We start from the raw sequence: 18,031 nt of genomic DNA on the forward strand, positions 1-18,031 counted from the left end.
GCGACTTTGGCGCGACTTGCTTGGACTTCATAAAATTAATGTCTATGCAAGTCCCCTCCAGGTCGCCCTGAAGTAGTGCAGGACCCTTTTTCTAAGTCGGAGTGACTTGTGTCGCTCCTATTAGAACGGCTCCTATACCGCACATTGGGAGCGTGACGGACCGTGACTTGTCAGGCTGACAAGTCGCAGTCCAAGTCGGACTAGTGTGAATGCGGTCTAATTCTCCCAGGGGTCGAGGGGTGGAGGCGGGGGAACTATTGTATTCTCCTGGCGGAGGGGCAGGAAAAGCTGCTAGCAATAATCATATGTAAAATCTGGCAAGCTGGTTATACCCAAGTTGATCAATCGATCAACTTGGGTACATTCAGCATGCCCATACTTGGTTAGAATCTCAAATGGTACATGCTGAACCGGCCGAGATTTCCTTGATGCTTCATCAGGGGTGCCTTGGAAAAATGCCTTAAAATGTATCAAAAGTTGTATAAAAGCCAGCAGGTAGATCAAGCCTGCCTTTTATTTACAAAAAGCCATGCGTTTTCATTATGCACCATTACAACCTTCTAAACACTGGCATCCTAACAACCAATAACATCATCAGTTAATAAGGAGGATGTCTGTCGCCTCCACAGCATCCTTGTTTGACCCACCTCTGCCCCTCTCTCTCAGCACTGGGGTGACATTAGCTGACTGATTGAGAGAAATCGAGGGAGAAGAGAAACATTGGAATACTAGTCAGTACCAGTGTGCAAAGGTGGATTTGCTTTGGAGCAAAAAATCACCTCTAACGTTGGGTGTCCTGCGTGTGGCCGTTGCAGCATTGTGTAAAACTATTAGAATAATTTTTTACATTTTAGCATGGGGTGCCTCCAGATCAGTGGCGGAGCTAGACTTTTAAAACAGGGGTGGCAAAGGGGTGGCAAGGTATTATTTTGGGGGGTCAATATACAAAGTGTTCAATTACACCGCAATGTCGCAGTCCCTCTAATAATCGCTGATCGATGCCATTACTAGTAAAAACAATTAAAAAAATAAAAAGTTCCATGGTTTGTAGATGTAATAACTTTTTTGCAAGCCAATCAAAACACACTTAGGATTTTTTACAAAAAATATGTGGCAGAATACATATTAGCCTAAATTTATGAAAAATTTAGATTTTTTTTCATTGGGAATGTTTTATAGCAGAAAGTAAAAAGGATTTGTCGCAAATTTTATGTTTATAGCGCAAAATATAAAAACTGCAGAGGGGATCAAATACCACCAAAAGAAATCTGGGAAAAAAATACATCAGTTGTATTTGGGTACAGTGTCACACAACCTCGCAATTGTCGGTTAAAGCAATGCAGTGCCGTATCTCAGAAAATGGTCTGGTCATTAAGGGGGAGCTGAAGTAGTTAAAGGGTCAGTTTTTTCAGATAATTTTGCCCATTTAAGACTTTTTTCTGAGCGGTCAGGGGATGGTAAAAACAGACAACTCAAAGTCTAGATCACAACTGGAACCCCTCTACATGTGCCAGAGCTTTGATGGTTTATGTTAAGCCTATGTGAAATTTGGCTATCCAGGTCAATGGGGCCATGCCACAACCATAAGCCAAACACTTGGCTTGCTGTTGTGGCTTATTAGCCCCATAAGAAATCTGCCACTGCTAAAAATAAAAAAAAGCAGGATTTAGGAGAATTATTATAAATAATTTTGCCCCCTTTACTAAATCATTGTAATGCCACCCATATTCCTGTCCTTTTAAACAGGGTGACTGACAGTAAGCTGACACTAATGCTGCACAGGTGTTAGGGTACTTTCACCCTGGTAAAAGGGCAAGAATATGGGTGGCATTACAATGACTTATTAAAGGGGGAAACATTTTTGGTAAGGAGCATAGGCTGTACAGGAACAGGCACTTCTACTACTTGGGCAAAACTGTCCCTCACCTCAGTCACTGCAGGCTGCCCAGGAACTCCTTTCAGAGCTGATCCATCCCACAAGACCCACACCAAGACAGGAAGACCGCGGGAATCGGGATGAAGATTTAAGGCATGTGATTGACAGACAGACAGCGCTTCCGATGCACCCATTGGCTGTGTAAGTAGCAGGAGACGGTGCAGGTGGGAAAAAGACCAGGGGCTTCAGCCCAAAGGTAAATTTGATGACCCCCCCTCCCACATTTTAAAGTACCACCCAAGCCCCTCCAACATTTAACAGTACAGCCCAAGCTCCTCCCAATGCCCCCCTCAGTCAAGGGTCAGACATGGGGTGCTATGGAGAGGAAAGGAGAAGAGAAAAAACGGAGATGAGGAGAGAATAGAGGAGAGGAGAACAGGGGGATCAGGAGGAGAGGAGAACAGGGGGATCAGGAGGAGAGAAGAGGAGAGGAGAACAGGGGGATCAGGAGGAGAGGAGAACAGGGGGATCAGGAGGAGAGAAGAGGAGAGGAGAACAGGGGGATCAGGAGGAGAGAAGAGGAGAGGAGAACAGGGGGATCAGGAGGAGAGAAGAGAAGAGGAGAACAGGGGGATCAGGAGGAGAGGAGAACAGGGGGATCAGGAGGAGAGGAGAACAGGGGGATCAGGAGGAGAGAAGAGGAGAGGAGAACAGGGGGATCAGGAGGAGAGGAGAACAGGGGGATCAGGAGGAGAGGAGAGGAGAACAGGGGGATCAGGAGGAGAGAAGAGGAGAGGAGAACAGGGGGATCAGGAGGAGAGAAGAGGAGAGGAGAACAGGGGGATCAGGAGGAGAGAAGAGGAGAGGAGAACAGGGGGATCAGGAGGAGAGAAGAGGAGAGGAGAACAGGGGGATCAGGAGGAGAGAAGAGGAGAGGAGAACAGGGGGATCAGGAGGAGAGAAGAGGAGAGGTGAACAGGGGGATCAGGAGGAGAGAAGAGGAGAGGAGAACAGGGGGATCAGGAGGAGAGGAGAGGAGAACAGGGGGATCAGGAGGAGAGGAGAGGAGAACAGGGGGATCAGGAGAAGAGGAGAACAGGGGGATCAGGAGGAGAGGAGAACAGGGGGATCAGGAGGAGAGGAGAACAGGGGGATCAGGAGGAGAGGAGAACAGGGGGATCAGGAGGAGAGGAGAACAGGGGGATCAGGAGGAGAGGAGAGGAGAGGAGAACAGGGGGATCAGGAGGACAGGAGAACAGGGGGTCAGGAGGAGAGGAGAACAGGAGGTCAGGAGGAGAGGAGAACAGGGGGTCAGGAGGAGAGGAGAACAGGGGGTCAGGAGGAGAGGAGAACGGAGAGAAGAGGAGAACAGGGGGTCAGGAGGAGAGGAGACGACAGAGGAGAGGAGAACAGGGGGTCAGGAGGAGAGGAGAACGGAGAGGAGACGACAGAGGAGAAGAGAACAGTGGGTCAGGAGGAGAGGAGAACGGAGAGAAGAGGAGAACAGGGGTCAGGAGGAGAGGAGAACGGAGAGGAGACGACAGAGGAGAGGAGAACAGGGGGTCAGGAGGAGAGGAGAATGGAGAGGAGACGACAGAGGAGAAGAGAACAGTGGGTCAGGAGGAGAGGAGAACGGAGAGAAGAGGAGAACAGGGGGTCAGGAGGAGAGGAGAACGGAGAGGAGACGACAGAGGAGAGGAGAACAGTGGGTCAGGAGGAGAGGAGAACGGAGAGGAGACGACAGAGGAGAAGAGAACAGTGGGTCAGGAGGAGAGGAGAACGGAGAGGAGACGACAGAGGAGAAGAGAACAGTGGGTCAGGAGGAGAGGAGAACAGAGAAGAGGAGAACAGGGGGTCAGGAGGAGAGGAGAACGGAGAGGAGACGACAGAGGAGAGGAGAACAGGGGGTCAGGAGGAGAGGAGAATGGAGAGGAGACGACAGAGGAGAAGAGAACAGTGGGTCAGGAGGAGAGGAGAACGGAGAGAAGAGGAGAACAGGGGGTCAGGAGGAGAGGAGAACGGAGAGGAGACGACAGAGGAGAGGAGAACAGTGGGTCAGGAGGAGAGGAGAACGGAGAGGAGACGACAGAGGAGAAGAGAACAGTGGGTCAGGAGGAGAGGAGAACGGAGAGAAGAGGAGAACAGGGGGTCAGGAGGAGAGGAGAGCAAAGGACAGAGGAGAGGAGAACAGGGGGTCAGGAGGAGAGGAGAACAGGGGGTCAGGAGGAGAGAGAACGGAGGAGAGGTGAGGTCAGACATGGGGTGGTACACCAATGAAGCACAGACCCTCCCAGTTTGACCCATAAAAGCAAAAAGGGGCTTGATAAAAAAAGGTAGTAAAAGAAATAAGTGTAAAAAAGGATAACCACGCTATGTGAAAGAAAAGGAAGCAGCAGCTTCAAGTGTGACAACACCAAACAATAAATTAAATAAACCAAGCTGCGCTAAACGATATAAAGTGCTATGACCACACATGTGTATGTGATGAAAAAACATTTTTTTCATCACATACACACGTGTGGTCATAGCACTGTTATATCGTTTAGCGCAGCTTGGTTTATTTAAAGTAAAAGAAATAAGTAGAAGGGTGGGACTTGTCCAGGGGGGATCTGATTGGTCAGTAGAGAAGGAGGCTTCGTTCCTGAACTCGGTTATGTAAGCGCCTGACAGGAGAAGGGAGAGAGTGTGGTGAGGTCACAAGATGCAGGACGAAGAACCACCTCACAGGCTGAGGATGTGAGATTGGTCCTACCCCCTGCCAGCTTCCTTCCTGACCAGCGGCTGTGACCCCCCATATATACAGCTAGAGACCCCCACCCCTCCATATACAGCCAGAGACATCCCCCCCATATACAGACAGACACCCCCCCATATACAGAGCCACCCCCCCATGTACAGACATATCCCCCCATATACAGACAGAGCCCCCCCCCCATATACAGACATATCCCCCCATATACAGACAGAGCCCCCCCCCATATACAGACATATCCCCCCATATACAGAGCCACCCCCCCATGTACAGACATATCCCCCCATATACAGACAGAGCCCCCCCATATACAGACATATCCCCCCATATACAGAGCCACCCCCCCCCATGTACAGACATATCCCCCCATATACAGACATATCCCCACATATACAGAGCCACCCCCCATATACAGAGCCACCCCCCCATGTACAGACATATCCCCCCATATACAGACAGAGCCCCCCCATATACAGACAGAGCCCCCCATATACAGAGCCACCCCCCCATATACAGAGCCACCCCCCCCCCATGTACAGACATATCCCCCCATATACAGACAGAGCCACCCTCCCCCCCATATACAGACAGAGACACCCCCCTCCCATTTACAGACATATCCCCCCATATACAGACAGAGCCACCCCCCCATATACAGACAGAGCCACCCCCCCATATACAGACAGAGCCACCCACCCCCCCCCCCCCATATAAAGACATATCCCCCCCCATATACAGACATATCCCCTGATATACAGACAGAGCCCCCCCATATACAGACAGAGACATCCCCCCCATATACAGACATATCCCCCCATATACAGACAGAGTCAACCACCCCCCCCCATATAAAGACATATCCCCCCCCCATATACAGACATATCCCCTGATATACAGACAGAGCCCCCCCCCCCCATATACAGACAGAGACACCCCCCCATATACAGAGACATCCCCCCCATATACAGACAGCCCCCCCCCCATATACAGACAGAGCCACCCCCCCATATACAGACAGAGTCACCCACCCCCCCCATATAAAGACATATCCCCCCCCCATATACAGACATATCCCCTGATATACAGACAGAGCCCCCCCCCCCATATACAGACAGAGACACCCCCCCCATATACAGACAGAGACATCCCCCCCCATATACAGACAGCCCCCCCCATATACAGACAGAGCCACCCCCCCCATATACAGACAGAGTCACCCACCCCCCCCATATAAAGACATATCCCCCCCCCATATACAGACATATCCCCTGATATACAGACAGAGCCCCCCCCCCCATATACAGACAGAGACATCCCCCCCCATATACAGACAGCCCCCCCCATATACAGACAGAGCCAGCCCCCCCATATACAGACATATCCCCCCATATACAGACAGAGCCACCCCCCCCCCATATAAAGACACCCCCCCCCCATATAAAGACATATCCCCCCATATACAGACAGAGCTACCCCCCCATATACAGACAGAGCCAGCCCCCCCATATAAAGACATATCCCCTCCCATATACAGACAGAGCCACCCCTTGAGACAGTCCTACTCAGAGATTACAAACCTTTAAGCAGATAAAAGCCCAAGAACACACCTGTCTTGCAGAGCAGCTACATGGGATGTGACCACTTCCTGTATACTTCCTGTACTTCCTGTACGATGTGCCCAAAGAGTCACATGGTCTTCTGACATCACCAGGGTCCTTCTACTGGGCAGTAACTAGCTGCTACCTTGGTCTATAAGGTAATTGGAAAAGGGGGCGGAGCCCCATATATCGGCCCCGCCCACCCCGACATCAGTTCTCCGTTTTGACAGCTCCACTCTCTTACTTTGCAGCCGCCCCATCTAATCACTGTCTGGATGCCTACCAGCTCTCCACCCGCAGCTCTCATACAGTGATCCCCTGTGATTCCTCCGCTGCCATGCACCTGCCCAGGATCAGGGTGGCAACAGGGGTGGCAAGGACTTTGTCTGGGGTGGCAATTGCCACCCCAGCTAACCCTCTGGCTCCGCCACTGCTCCAGATTGTCCGTAATTTTAAAGGGTGCCTTGAGAGTGTCTATAATTTTAAAGGTAAGACAAAAAATAATTCAGTGCTTTAAAACTTTGGTTAGAATGATGACTTTGCATTAGCACTTTCCTGTTTAGCATTACTGGGTCAAATGAATGTTGAAGGCAAATTATGAGGCTGTAATTGCTGGACAGCCATAGGCTTAATTTTCATTATCATCATTTTCGATGCACTGTTAGCACTGGGGAGAACATGGGAGCAGCTGGCTGAATAGACCCTAGTCACTATTCTGGCCAAAGATGTCCCAAAAGGTTCAAAGGAATTCCCAGACCAACTAGGAGTGTAGTCCTTTAAAGCCAGTGTTTAATCAGGAAAAGGGTGAATATGATAAGCACACGGATAACCATATGAACCTTGTGCTGTTGACAGTACAACTTTCATCACTGTAACACAGTTTTTCAAGTTATCAATCATTTTCCCAGTGGGAATTCCAGTAACTACTGTATTAGCCTGAAGTCTGCCTGATGTCTTGTGCTAATTTATGCCTAGGAATCTGTCAGCGGACTTTTACATTACTTCTCTATCATCCTTTTCCTGGAAAGGAAATAGACATATGGATCTTATTACAACACAACCACACACATATGGACGTTTACCCTGTGTGCAATACAATTACATCTTCAGAAATCTTTATGGTGTCCACATGATTCATAGAAAACGAAGACCAGATGGTAAGGCTGAACAAGTATTGATTTAGAACTATAGTTTGTACTGTTAGCCTATTTTGTAACACCTTTACTTATTATCCAAATGAAGTCCACAGACAACAGTTGGACAGGCTTTTATGATAGTCACAAGAATACTACTTAGAAGAGTATATTACTTTTATTTTAAGTTATCTTTGTGGCACTAAGAATGTTAGGAAGTGAATCTCAAAAAAAAAAAAAAAAGTTAAATTGGACTTCAATTTTAAATTTAGTAGATTCCAGGTGTCTCAAAACAAAAGATTTGCAAAGTCTTCCTTTGTTTTCTTTAAAAAAGCAGCTACAGCCTGAGTAGAAAGGCTACTTTCTGTACCCGTGGTTGCAGGAAAGAAAATCGCTCCATCTATGGCCAGTCTTAGGCTTAGCACACCTTTTGTTTTTATGCACCTAGAATACATTTTACTGATGTAAACTAATGATTCATTTGTGCTCTACCCAGTGGTGTATTTGGGTTTTGTGCTGCCCTAGGCAAGACTAAAATTGGGTGCCCCCCCCCATGTAAATTTTCCCCACTCCTTTTTTAACGAATGTGACTCCCTCCAAAATTGAAGGACTACAAGTCCCAAAATGAACTCCTAAGGGGGTGGGTGAGAGAGAGGGGGGTGGGTTAGGGAGGGAGATAGAGAGGGGTTGGTGAGGGAGGGAGAGGGAGAGGGGGGATAAGAGAGAGAGGGCGGTGGGTGAGGGAGGGAGAGAGAGAGGGGGGATGAAAGAGAGGGGGGGTGAAAGAGAGAGGGCGGGATGAGAGAGAGAGAGAGGGGGGATCAAAGAGAGAGAGAGGGGGTATGAGAGAGGGGGGTGAGAGAGGGGGAGGATGATAGAGAAAGAGAGAGAGGGTGAGAGAGAGAGGAGGGGAGAGAGAGAGGGGGAGAAAGAGAGAGAGAGGGGGGTGAGTGAGAGAGAGAGGTGGCTCTAACAACCAGTGGCCAATAGAGTCTCAGGTGGAGGGGGGGTGGAATTTTTGCTGACCCCCTGCAAAGTGCCGCCCTAGGCCTGGGCCTTGTTGGCCTAGGCCAAAATACAGCACTGGCTCTACCCGACAAAAATGCTAACCCTTTGGCAAGTAAAACAGCCCAATGAGAAATATGACTCAAATCAATGTTTTACCATAGCCTAAAATATATGGATGTGGTCAAGTACTTTCTGAGACACTAATCTGGATCAAGTATGGAAAATGAGGGTGAATTCAGAATTTATCATCTATACACCTAATCCAGGTCGGTGACTGGGAATATGCTTAAGCCGATGGATCAGTATGATGGCCAAGGAACTAGTATTTTCAGCAATGATGACCATACTTCTACCGTACAAGTTTCATTTATAGCACACATAATATGTTCCCCATTATAGAATAATCCACAGTTAACCAGCATAAACAAAAAGGCCTAAACCACCATAATTTTGCATCACAGCAGATCATAGACATTTTATCGCAATACACAGATGAGCACAGACAATTTATTTTTTATATTTATCTAAAAAAAAATGATCTTGATTACTACCACAGCTTCATTTCAGCTGCTCTGATCAGAAAGATTTATATTTTAAAAAAAAATGTAGCATTTTTATAGTTCTTGAACCATTTAATAAATCCAATATTCATACATATACAACATATTGCCTGTCAGCAAACACTGTTAGAAAAAAAAAAAAAGTATCATACAGCAGCTGTACAGAAATGGAATTAAAATGTGTTTATATTTTGTTAACCGCAGTGAATAAATCCTGAAGAGCAAACACAAGACATAGTTATTCTTTAGCCACGCATTGCTGGCCAAAGCTGAAAAGATCTTTTTTATTTAATTTTCCAAAAGGTATGCAAATTTAAAGAAGAACTCCTCACTATAGTTGTGATTGTTGGTGAAGTGATGTGAAATATCATAACCTTTCTGCTTTTATCTTGTCCTAAGCTGAATCGTTTTGAATGCAGTAATCCTCCAAATACTTCTACTTGAAGTAATGCTTTTAAAAAATGTTTCCAAAAGAAGACTATGAAATGTATGATATCAAGACAGTGGTCTTTAACCTGGAAAACTGTGGACATGTTATGAATGCAGGGCACCATGGCATCTTAAGGGGGCGTAGTTATGTATTGAAGCAGAAAATGGAGCTGACATCATTACGTGACTTGGAGAAGAGGCAAAGACGAAGAAGACCCAGAGGGGGAGATTTACTAAAACTGGAGCACCCAGAATCTGGTACATTTGTGCATGTTAGCCAATCAGCTTCTTGTTTAGAGCATCTTCTGAATGCCGGCAGGGCATGCATCCTCAGCATTTGGAAAGAACAATCCCTACCTACCATGTCGCAATGGTTTGCCAGAGTGAGCGTCATTTAACAGATAGAACACCTAAACGCTGCCCTCAGGGACAAGACAGAGGAACACAACATACGATGGCTATATTAGGATTCGTTCTATTTATCAGGTGAATATTTGACCTACTATAAATTGAGATTACTCCTCTCTGGGAATCAGACTTGAGCCATTGACCCTGCCGATGCTCCACCCCCCCCTTCTCCTAGACATCCAGTGTGTCAATTTTTCCCTCTAACATCAAGGAAAATGCTACCAGGTATGCTCTGACCATTCAGTGTGACGGCTTTAAAGCCTTGGCATAGTTGCCCTGTTCTACGCCATATGAAGTTTTTGTTTAATTTCCCACCTCAAAGTAGGTATGTATCTACCAGTCTGTACCATCTTCTCGGTACGTACATGTGCCCATCATGTTCTCCTTTATGACTTCCACCACAACTTGCAGGATATACTCTTATCTACATCCTTTGGGTCAGGCATGCGAAGAATTGAAACCAAAGATCAGCATGACAGTCAGGCAACTAGAAGTTGTAGAATTGGAAATCATCAATAGAAGCATCAATGTTTCTCTCAAGGAAGGTTCTTCTTAAAAAAATAAATAGACCTAATGAGGCCTAATGTTTTTCACCATACAGCTAATGAACATATGTTTTGTGTCATGCTTGTCCGTCTTGATATCATTAATCCCATTTTTTTACATTTTGTTTGTATATAATATATTTATTCACATTGTTTATTTATTATTATTATTTCAGCATTCATCTGTTTATATGTCTGGCAAGATTTCCAAGTGTACCAAGATTTAGAGCCCATTCACACTAGCGCGACTTGTGAGGCAACTTGTGTTGCCCCAGGTAGCTTGACATAACAAAAGCAATGTTAATCAATCAGTGCCGTCTTAATTGGCACTACTGAAGTTGCTCCGACTTCAGAAAAGGGTCCTGTACTACTTTGAGGCGACCTGTGATCCGACTGTCCCATATACTTCAATGGGAGTTGCCTCCTTATCTTAATTGACACGACTTGTTATCAGACTTTCCAGGAAGAAGAAAGAGATTAGCCAGGCATTCCCCACAGACAAAGTCGCCTGCCTCTTCAAAGTAGTGCACAAGTCTCTTCCAAGTCTCTTCCAAGTCTCTTCCAAGTCTCTTCCAAGTCTCTAAACAAGTCTCTTCAAGTCACGGGGCGACTTTCTGGTAGTGGTAGTGTGAACCAGCTCTTAGATTATATGTCTTTTTCTCTTCAGTTAGTCATCAAAGGTATCATGTTGACAATACTTCTAGCCCGTTCAAGTCAGAATTTGTTCCTGGCTAACACAGTATAATACTCTTTTTGTTTCTGACGGACAAAAAAGACATAAAAGCACCTTCAGTTCTAGGAAAAAAATGATACTGCTACTTACAAATTCAGTATGCTTATTAAGAATCTTCAACAAGAGCTGTGATGCTTCCAGATTAACCATGTTTGTCTTAATTCATCTTACAGCCCAAAATTGGCTTAGGCTCAGGCTGACTGGCAAGCCAGTACACATTTAAAGGTGAACTTTAGGTGAAAATATAATATTTGTGAGCAGGAAGAATTTTTTTTTTTAGTTACGGAAAAGACATGCAAGTGATACTCACTTTCCTCTTCGTAAACTGTGCACTGCGCCATGCATGTGCAACTCAGCATACAGTGCATTATGCAGATTTTATGTGATAGACCGCTAGATTAGGGCTATCTGAGGAAAGTGGGCTGAACACAAATGCCCGCCACTTTTTTCAGATATTTATTTGTAAAAAAATGTAAAAACCATTTATCATTTTCTTTCCACTTCAAAATGATGTGCCCCTTTGTGTTGGTCTATCACATGAAATTCCAAAAAAAAATACATTTACGTTTTTGGTTGTAACATGACAAAATGTAGACAATTTCAAGGGGCATAAATACTTTTTCAAGGCACTGTACAATGCCATCATCTGCCAGGTTTTGAGATGAAATAACTCCCAGTTGCAGGTGTGGGAATTATGTCATCTCGGCCTGGCCAATGAAAATGACCTAAGGTCCCGAATCTAAAAGAAGCCAATAAGGGAGGTTGCAGACCTCGCATTGCTGGAGGGAAGGTAAGCATAATTCTTCTTTAAAGTAGTTGTAAACCTCTGAAATGAAAAATGAACAAAGCATATCCCTCTATAGTGTGTAATTATGGGGGGGGCGCAACATAAACAAATACTGTATATGAATCCCAAATATCCTTATCAGTAACATAATTCCAATACCAAATGTGAACTACCAACTCTTGTTTCCCAATCTCCCTAAAAAGAAGTATCCTGCCTAAGCAGCCTGTGTTGCTGCACAAATGCACAAAAAGCCATTAGGGAAAACAACTACTGTGTCCAGGATAGAAAAGGTCCCTCCTTTCCACTATATACTGTATATGACCCTTCTATTGATGGACTTGGCTCCAATAGGAATAGGAAGGACTCCAATACTAGATTGGATTCAATGGAGAAATCATAAAGTTTTAGAATTTTTTTTTTTTTCGGTGTTAATGAGCATGCTGCTGAAAGAAAATGGGTGGTGAGATGTCCTTGGGAACACAGGCATGAAGTCCAGCTGCATTCCCATGTATAACATATTACGGGTGCCCTGGAATTTCTCAGCTGACACAGACTTTGCCCAGGTGACGCTATTTTACGAGTGTACGCTCATACAAAAAGCAACCATGAGAAACATTTCAGAGTATATCACAGGAGCCCTTTCACAGTCCATTACTACCACTGTATTCCTCTGCAGGTTTCAGTGAAAAATGTCTCACGCTGCATTGAGATCTCTGACTACTTTGTTCAAGAGACAGATCCAGATAATATGGCCACATAGACATAAGTGGTTTTAATATGTATCCCTAAGCTTCACATTTTTTATTTATTAATGTCCTTATTATCCTATACCTGTCTCTTTATACTGTGTTTCAAATAAACAGAAACCAAACAGTTGACCAAAGCTTCCTCCAAAATACACGGTCTCTGATTATCAAGTAACATGAACTCTGAATCAGCCTGTAATCAAAACTCCATAGCGCTGCATTTTTTTTGGCATTTAATCCAAATGTAAAATAAACAATACTAAATCTGCAATTATGAGTTTCAGCATTGCCAAGATTGCATAGAGTACACAAATAAAGTAAGCTAGAAAGAAATCTGTGGGAGGACTTTACAGCATTCTCTTGAGTAGACTTACAAAGGGTTTAGATCATCTTAAAGGAAACCTTTGGCAAGAGAACATAGAGGTTGTCAATGCTGACCTGTCCTTTGGAAAATGCGTGTTTTCTGCCTGTCATGCTGTTCTAATGGCTCACTGGCCTGAACTTGTATGGGGATCAAGAGCTGTGACTTCACTGACTTTCTATTGTGCATGCTGTTCCAGGCCAGTGACTGAGAAAACATTGAAGCCAGAGAAAGCAAGGCATGTACAATTCTTAGTGGGTTGTCAGAAATAAAAATCCCTATGCTTTTCTCAGGAGAGCAAACCACAAAACCTAGAACAGTGTATTACAGAACTTTTAAGTTATAATCTGATACACAGTCATGGGAGCAGGGCCCTTAAAAGAAAATGTTGGGCCCAACTATCTCATCAAGAGGAGCCCATAATTTCATAAAAGAACCACCACACCTTCCAACAACCCGCAATCTGAGGGAATAATTTATTATGCCACACACAAGTCCCACTGCCCTTTAGTGACTTCACTAGTCTGGTGGGGGGCCTCCGGTAATATTTCCACTTCTAATATGGTGTGATAGAGAGACCAGAGGGTGCCCACGGTTCAGGAAGAAAGGTTTATGGAAGTATACCTGGTAAAAGAGTTGGGCCTACACAGCTAAGGGCTGGCACAGAGGTGTCCCAACCACAGTGACGGGTTTATGTGTTTCCTCCCTCCAGTTCGAAACTGGGGGGTGGGGTTATGGTTTATGTTAGATTGTAGGGAGGAAGCATTCTAATAGCACAGGTGTGTGCTGGCTTCATATGAGAACCAGAGATGGAGCCCAGGGCCCCAACAACCAGAGGAAGACAGTGCATGAAGGGAGCCGAAAAAGGTGCTGGTATGCACCATACTGTCCAAGACAGCACAGACGAAAGCCTGAGCTGGAGAGAGAGTCCAGGAGGGATAGAGCAGCTAGGGAGCTGTGGCAGTAAAGAGGTACAGCATCTGTGCATGAGCACTGGGACGTGTTTGATGGTCTGGAGGATCATGAGGTACTACTCGGAGCAGTAAAACTGCCACAAGAGAGCCAGAAGACTGAATGTTATGTTTGTTGCATTGTAAAAATCAAAAAACTCTGCGCTATGAAACTATTATACACAAAAAAAAAAATTGTACACTATGAATATATATAAATGCATTTAAAAAAATACCAATGGTCATGGAACATTAAGCGAGGTGAATTACTAAATGGATGCAGCTTAAGTACAAATAATGATTTATTAAAAAGTTCATAATAAACAATTTCATCCAGTGTGTGGGCAGGTGTGGCCATTCTGCACATGAACGCCATGCTTCCATGCCCAACCCCCAGCACTTCCGTTGTCGTGGTGTCAGGGCATCAAGCTCCATCTGACGCTGGAGGGTCAACCGGCGCAATCCACTTCCGGCGCTTTGAGCCGGATATGGGGTGGTTTCACAGCCACCCCTTCCTCAGTTTTCCGCATGGTGTTTGTGAGGTTTCGCCCACGTCGGGGTATTTAGCCGGGGCTGGCCAGGACCTCATGGTGCATACTATCCTTTTTCAGGATGACTATTAAGGCCACTACCTAGCACACGTAATAATACAGGTATTATTCTGAGGGGTTGGTCTTCACCCTCACTATTTTTATATTTCTTTCACCTAGTACGTTTTTTCACTTTTTTTTTACTATCATGTCTTAGCACTCGGTCAATGGTTTTGGGTTTTTTTTTTTGTTTCCTTTTTTCTTTTCACCTTATTTATTTATTTTTGGTTACACTGGTGCTTATTCTACTAGTCATCTTTTCCCTTTGTTCACTCTCTGGGACCCTTGAAACATATTTTTTGAGACTTACTACAATCACTTTATTACGTTATATACCCGAATACACATTTCTCTTTTAGTATTGTTCAGTCTACATGTGTCTATACACTTCACGTACTGCACCTGATGCCCTGGGTCGCCCCCTTTGGCTGGACCTGGATGGTTAATTAATGCCTCATCCCCATGATAGTCATTTCTCTTGGTGCCTCCACTTCCCCTCTCAGATGCTGGGCCCACTCTTTGAGCCCACATGTAAGTAGTAAGGCTACTCGTTTGACATCCTCCCTTTTATTTGTGGAGCACCATATATTACATCTCTTTCTTCATCCCAACCTTTATGAGATTACTTATTTATAGACACCTTGTTGCATCCAACTCCTAATGAGTGGCCCTTACTAGGATCCAGGAGATGCCAAGGTATATCCATTCATTCACAGACCAATTGTGTACTTTACTACGCAATTTTATGAACATTATCATACATGTGGTGTTTTATCATATATGGATTTCCCTATGTCAATTCTACTGTATATGGTTGTATCATCAATGCAAATCATTCTAATGCATAGTTGTTTATTATGCAATTTGTAGAAAAATCATTATTTGTACTTAAGCTGCATCTATTTAGTGATCTACCTCATTAAAAGTTCCATGACCATTGCCTTGTTTTTATATGTATATATAGGGATGGAGGTAGATCACTGTGTATGCCTCAGATCATTCACTTTTGTCCTTAAAATACATAAATGCAAACGAAAAAAGTTATAGTGTGTCACTTTAACAGGTAGAGCTGTGATAATGCAAAGAAAAATTAGATATAAAAGTAAGTCCATATGATGTAAAACACCCAGTGCTGTTCTTCATGCTAATACTTCAATGTGCCACTGCCCTGTAACATATCATCAGTGTAGTCCTCCTTTTTATAAATCTCCAATTTCAAACACCACCTCGGGTGCAGTTAGTGATCCGTCTCCCTTTAGATAAAAAACTCACCAGCTCCAAATGCCTTCCATTCCCATGGTTGGCAAGACAGCTTTTTTGGTTGAAATCATCAACTCAAGGGCAGATGTCAGAACAATCACTCTGCACAGTGTAATATGCCAGATATCATGTGGGGGGAAAAAAGGAAACTTCCAATGGCATAGTAACCAAACCACTATAATTGTATTAAAAAAGATACTGCTCACATTGCTTAAAAACAGTTTAGGCATTATTGATATAAATCACATGAAGTGCTGTTTCCATAACAAATCTCACTCCCATCAATGGACGCTGCCATAAAATTCAATAAAACTGTGGTGGTTTGGTTACTACACAACCAGTCTGGATCTTAAATGATCTCTACTAGATTTCTCTACTAGCTTAGCACCTACCCATTTACTTGCACCCCCCCCCCCCTTCAGATCTCTTACCATCTGCTATTCCTCTCCTCCTATCTTGTTCTAGCCCTTTTTTTCCCCTGTCCTGTTCTTGAGCTTCCTCACTCTACACCTTTCCTTTTTTTTTTTTTTTTTTCACTCATAGCCTACCTTTGGTTCCCTACTGCTATCCTTCTGTATAAATTATGTTCACTTTAAAATGAGAATCCCTAGAGTTTAGAGATGCCTACCCCTAAACACCAGAGTGTCTACAGCTTGGACCCATCTTAACATATTGGACATTTGGCTCTCTTCGGCTGAGCTGCTTTCTACTATGTCTACCCTAGAAGTGTCTTGCTACTGATACCAAAATGTTCTCTGTATTTGTATTCATCTGTATATTGCATTAGGTTAAATAAATAATATTTATATATGATGTAAATAATATACATGATGTGATTTACAAACTTCAAATATTTACTGTTTTACAGAGTTGTAGAAGATTCCTCTGATCTCATTATCAAAATGTGATTTAGCTGAGCAACCACAAAATAAAATCAACTACAGAATAAGCAGTATGCAGATAATATATATATATATTTTTAAACAGTGTAAGATTTGTATTAAAGTGATATTGTCAGTTTACCTATTCGGAAAAAAATGGCAGTGTGTTTCTAAAGGCCCCATCCCATTACACACACATTACCAGTAATCCCGGGCCACTTCTGCCTTCACTGCTGCTGGCACTGGAATTCACTCTACGAAACGTGACAGAGGCTTGAGGGAGGAGTGATGTCACACTTCAGCCTATCTATTGGTTGCTAGACCCATGCACTGTCATCAATGGGAGGATGTCATATGCTCCCCATATCTGAAAGCAGTGAGTTCTCTATTCAGTGGCAGTAAAAGCAGAAGTAATGGGGGATTGCCTATAATGTGAGTACTACTGGGGTGGGGGGGGGGGGCTTTAGAAATGCTATTATTTTCCTATTCAGCTGCCTCTTTAGGAGAGAGAAAGCACAATCACTGTGCTGCATTAATAAGCATATACAGTAAATGCAAAAAAATACTATGGTTGCAATTATATTCATTAATTATTATGAATACATTTTAGTCTTTAGTTTTTAGTTTTAGTTAAAACAAGCATTTTACCAGTTTACATTTGAGATTTAGTGGTCCTTTGTGAGAAGGCCGCTCCAGATGACGTTGTGGTGACGAAACGCATAGGGCGGAGATACAGCGTCACTTCCGGTAGAGTGGTTCCGGACCGTGGAACGCGTAAGCGCCAAGGCGGCCAGACACTCAGAAGCTGAAAGTGAACTTCCTCAACCGTGAGTCTATTGTTTTGTTTCCAATTTTATCTGGATATACTACGCAATGGAGGTTTTTCTTTTTGTGTATTAACCACAGCACCCACGAGGTTTTGAGCAAAGGGCTCCAGTGGGATACCATCTGCGGACAACAAGGGAGAGGCCGTTACCCACCAGCTCTGTACCACTCAATAGCAGAGGAGACCGTGCGGTAAGTGCTTTACCTAGTGGGGGGCCACGGGTACTAGCACTTGCACTCACAAGCACGGAAACCGGAGGGTGAAACATCCATGAGAGACTATTGCTCCCAATAGCGTCTCCCTCACTGGCACTTAGCACTCGGTCAATTTATATATTATATACTAAACCCTTTCTACCCCCTGGAACCAGGGACACCACAATAATAATAAAAGGTTTTACCAGCACGTTTTTCTTCATTTGCACTATTCACTTTAGCACTTAGCACTCTATGTATTACACTTCAATGTGTACGTTTTCTGTTACTTGCTCATAAACAGATTATTAGGCAGTATCTAGAATCATTATCCAGCACTCTGGCACTTTAATACCACAGCACGGTGCACTTTTTGTTTCAACACAACTCATTC

Source organism: Pelophylax lessonae (assembly GCF_965119305.1).
Source record: "Pelophylax lessonae genome assembly, chromosome: 9".
Lineage (NCBI taxonomy): Eukaryota > Metazoa > Chordata > Amphibia > Anura > Ranidae > Pelophylax > Pelophylax lessonae.